This window comes from Morone saxatilis, unplaced genomic scaffold, assembly GCF_004916995.1.
Source record: "Morone saxatilis isolate NCDOM2014 unplaced genomic scaffold, NCSU_SB_2.0 Contig8, whole genome shotgun sequence".
Lineage (NCBI taxonomy): Eukaryota > Metazoa > Chordata > Actinopteri > Moronidae > Morone > Morone saxatilis.
The window spans coordinates 13733454-13738235 of record NW_023340257.1 but is presented as its reverse complement, the minus strand read 5'-3'; the positions used below and the strand labels follow the sequence as shown (position 1 = coordinate 13738235).

Sequence of the window (4782 nt, the reverse complement as noted above, 5' to 3'; positions counted from 1 at the left end):
CACACACACACACACAAGCAAACATTGCTAAAGAGTAATTCTCGGCGAGAGGCATACACTAACACTCTGTCAGAGTAGGTTCATCATTCATACTGCTTGCTTCTCAAAATGACTGGAACTGATCATTGTGAGCGTGTTTGCGAGAGGAATATTGTGTATGCATGAAGTATGTGAGCGAACAAATGTATGCTTGCATGGGGAGATGGGGGGGGGGGGACCTGTCCACGCCCTGTTTTATAGAAGCAGCTTGTTTCTCTTCCAACACACACTCACACAGTGTGAATTATAAAATGCCACTTGACTCTGCGGAAAATGAGCAAGTCAAAATGAAACCAGTTACAGTTGGAAGTGAAAGAACAACTTCCAGTAGTAGAAAGCAGGAACGTGCATAAGGACTGAAGCCCCGGAAAGGGCTAATGTGTTCCTCATAAGAGGTTTTGTCTAGTACAGATGTTCCCCTTGTAGGAAACATCCAGTAATGCCTCAAAGTGCAGTAATAAGAGGTTTTCCTCTAATTTAGGGGTTGGGGGTGAAGGAGAGGAATGCAGAGAAAGACAGCAGTATGGGTGGGGCCCATGAAATATACATAAACAAGTGACTCACACTCACACACACACACACACACACACACCATTGTATCTCAACAAGACATTTTTGGTCCAAAAATACACATTCAAACACAACAACCTGACAGCAATTATGCCATAGTCATTATCCACACATGTGTGAAATTTTGCAGCCCCCTTTGATCCTGTGAGCAGAGCTTGTTAATGCACTGATTTCCTTCAAGTGCATGATGGTATTTGCTTAAGGAAGGGGTGATGTCAACGGGCAGGAAGTCAGCAGGTGGGAAAGAGGAAGAGGAAATGGCCCTTCCAGTAAAGTCCTGCAGTGTGTCTAACAGGATTTTATACTGAGCATCTGGGGCCAGGAATGCATGGGAACAGTATAGAGTATGTGAGTATGTTTGTGGATGTATTTGTGTAGGAAGAAAGGGAGGCGGGGTGGTGTGTGTGCCTCAGTGATGTCATGAAGTGAGAAGCAGACAACCTGGTCCTGGTGTTCCCACCACGCACAGATGAGACAATGACGCAGCATGACTCTAAAATTGCGGACGTGTGTGTGTGTGTGTGTGTGTGTGTCTGATGCAAGCTCCCTGTGAAGGACACAGAAAGTGTCAAATTTTCTACACACATGTGCACACACACACCACACACACACACACACACACACACACACACACACACACACACTGTAAAAGACTGTAAAAGACTTTTGTTGTTTTTAGTCAATTTAAAATTTTTCCCCCTCTTCCTCTCTTCTCTTCCTACAGCAGTAAGAAGGTGGAGTCTGAGGGTGGGGCTAGCGCTGCTAAGAAGGATTCCAAGAGGAAGAGAGAGTCGTCAGTCAGCGACGAGGTGGAGGTGAAGTCTCCGCCCCCCTCACCTCCAGAAGAAGAGGACGACGATGGCGTGCAGGTACGGGCCGCGCACTAGAAAGGCAGTAGTGCTGTTTGAACTTTCCAGTCCTAATAAATAAAATTCCACAGAGGATTCAAAGTCATTGCTGATGTTGCGCTGCAGAAGGCGCCCATAAAACCTTTGCAGATCCCTCAGTGTCACAGCCTGTAGCAATAGAAGGCGTCTACTGTTTGTGTTGTAAACCAGCTTTGTTGACAGACCAAGCAGACAGGTCCCACTGCCAAGTTCACATGAGCAGCACTTTTTGCAAGATTGAAAATGTACTCATTTTACGTGTATTTTGTTTGGAAGTTGCTCTTTTTGAGGAACCAGCAGAACTCTATTATATCCCTCCTCAAACACATCCATTTTTTTTAATGCGCAAATGTGATTATATGGGCCATGTAAACAGAGCAGCATCTGGCTATTAGCTGCATAAAGAGTTGTGGCTCTAATTCAAATAGGAAAGCACCTCAATAGCAGTACATCCTCTTTAGCCCATTCACTACAGCAGGTTTTTTTGTTTTACATATTATTTGGCAACATTTTGAGCCGAGCAAATTTGGTGATGTTTTCTTCAAAGTCAATATAGGAAACACGCTGGACTATATTGAACAGAAGAATGAATAATGAAAATGAAGTCTGTTTCTTGGAGGACAGCCTGGTGAATGATAAGCAGACTATAGTTTCCTGTCTGCATCTCTGATTTAATATAGCTTAATATACTATCATCCCTCTTTGGAGATGGTGTTTATTTTTTTATTTTTTAATGAAGTGAAGGATATGGTGAGAAGTCATCCAGTTGCTGAGCTGGACAGGTTACAGAACTACAGCCGATTTAACAAAACCTTTCTGTCTCTCCTTCCCGTCAAACAGAAGCGTCGCTCCAGCCGTCAGGTGAAGAGGAAGAGGTACACTGAGGACCTGGAGTTCAGGATCTCTGATGACGATGACAGCGGCGACGACTCACCAGCACCTAAGTCACCATCATCATCACAACAGCAGGTACAGCTCTGCTTTCTGTCATTGGTTTAGAGTGTGTGGCCACAGTCTGACGTTGCAGATCTTCAGACATGGCAGAGTTGAATGATATGAGTATGTATACAGAAAGAACTCCCACTGAGGTATCCATCTCTGAACTATATTTGGGGAGATACCTTGACGTTTTTCTGCCAGCAAACATTCCCGTCTATCTATTGCATCTGTGAATATTCCCTCGATAAAATTAAATTGAGTATTCCATGAAGATTTTATGCACCCCTAACACATGGCATTTGAAAGTAAAAGTTCCTGCCTCTCCTTTATAAGATTTCTAACGTTTTCTTTTTGTGTCTACAACAAAAACAGTCAAGTACCAAAAGCTGGCATCAAGTGTGTGTGGTTAGATTTAGCCCAATGTGCAAGGAGAGGACAAAAGCAGTAGTTTCTCCCGCCTCCTTTTGTTAATTTCAAGAGGAATCTGACCAATTTGGAACCCGGTGGCATAAAAATAACTATATAGAAATAGCTAGACTTCTCGCTGATGGTCTTGTTTGTTTATGTAGGTCATATCATATCAAACCACTTGAACTGCTTGTAGTACATCTAAATGTACAAATATTCTTAAACATCCAACAATACTAGCGCTCGCTACCAGCATTTTGTTTTGTCCGGTGACATCCAATGATAGTGAAAATGCAAAACACATTACATTTGCCATGTCAGTTTTACCGGAAGAAACAGTGAGTTGTGAATGGCTTTAGCTTTGACAAAGACGTTTCAGACCTGGGTTTAGAGGAATTCTTTATCAGCAGCTGGATCAGGAATGTGTGACAGGCTGGATGAAGCTCCAACATTTAAGTTGTTCTGTGTGTTTTTCAGGATGTGGCTGAGGCTGAGGGGCCTGTTGTGGAGAAGATCATGGGCACCCGCAACACCAAGAAACAGGTGAGATACTCAGACACACACACACACACGCACGCCAGAGATACAGAGACATAAACACACGGACACTCTGGCAAGAGTCATGGGTTACGTCATCTGATTAGCCGCTCCACAGCTGGCCTAAGCAAATTACACACACACACACACAGAGCTCAGGCAGCATGTATTCACTTGGTAAGCGGATACAAGACTTCTTGTATTTTAGTATGCATGCGTGTTTGGAGCTCGGAGTGTGCGTGTGTGTGTATTTGATTTGCCAAAAAAGGGCGGATTTGCCCTGCATTTGCATCTGCTGTTCGTGTGTGTCGTGTGGTGTGCACACGTGTGTAGAAAATTGACATTCTGGCTCCTTCACAGGGGAGCTTGCTATCACACACACACACACACACACACACACACACGTCCGCAATTTTAGAGTCATGCTGCGTCATTGTGCTCATCTGCTGCGTGGGTGGGAAACACCAGGACCAGTGTTGTCTCTGCTTCTCACTTCATTGACATCCACTGAGCACACACCATCCACCCCGCCTCCCTTTCTTCCTACAAAATACATCCACAAACATACTCACATACTTCTATACTGTTCCCATGCATTCCTTGCCCCAGATGGATCAGGTATAACATCCGTTAGACACACTGCAGACTTTACTGGAAGGGCCAATTTCCTCTTCCTCTTTCCCACCTGCTGACTTCCTGCCCGTTGACCATCACCCCTTCCTTAAACAAGATACCTATCATGCCCACTTGAAGGAAATCAGTGCCATTAAACAAGCTCTGCTCACAGGATCACAAAGGGGGTGCAAAATTTCACACATGTGTGGATTTGGATAATGACTATGCATAATTTGCTGGTCAGGTTGTTGTTTTTTAATGTGTATTTTTGGACCAAAAAATGTCTTGTTGAAGATACAATGGTTGTGTGTGTGTGTGTGTGTGTGGTGTGAGTGGTGAGTCACTTGTTTATGTATTATATTCATGGGCCCACCCATACTGCTGTCTTTTTCTGCATTCCTCTCCTTCACCCCAACCCCTAAATTTTAGAGGAAAACCTCCTTATTACTGCCACTTTGAGGCATACTGGGATGTTTCCTACAAGGGAACATCTGTACTAGAAGAACTCTTATGAGTGAACACAATTAGCCCTTTCCGGGCTTCATTCCTTATGCTACTTCCTGCTTTCTACTAACTGGAAGTTGTTCTTTCACTTCCAAACTGTAACTGGTTTCATTTTGACTTGCCTCATTTTCCTGCAGAGTCAATGGGCATTTATAATTACACTGTGTGAGTGTTGTGTTTGGAAGAGAAACAAGCTGCCTCTATAAAACCCGAGGGCGTGGACAGGTCCGCCCCCCCCAGTATGTTAGGGATGAACATCTCTCGTGTTTTCTTTTGATATTAA

General features: G+C 43.9%; 2 long non-coding RNA genes across 2 annotated transcripts in view; one reads left to right on the top strand and one right to left on the bottom strand.

Moving 5' to 3' along the window:
- LOC118342232 overlaps positions 1–4782 on the bottom strand; it is a 22093-nt gene that overhangs the window by 9421 nt on the left and 7890 nt on the right. The window lies entirely within an intron of this gene.
- On the top strand, positions 1337–3387 carry LOC118342231. Its single transcript, XR_004797466.1, has 3 exons — positions 1337–1478; positions 2337–2465; positions 3321–3387. It is a non-coding gene; the product is annotated as an uncharacterized LOC118342231 (long non-coding RNA).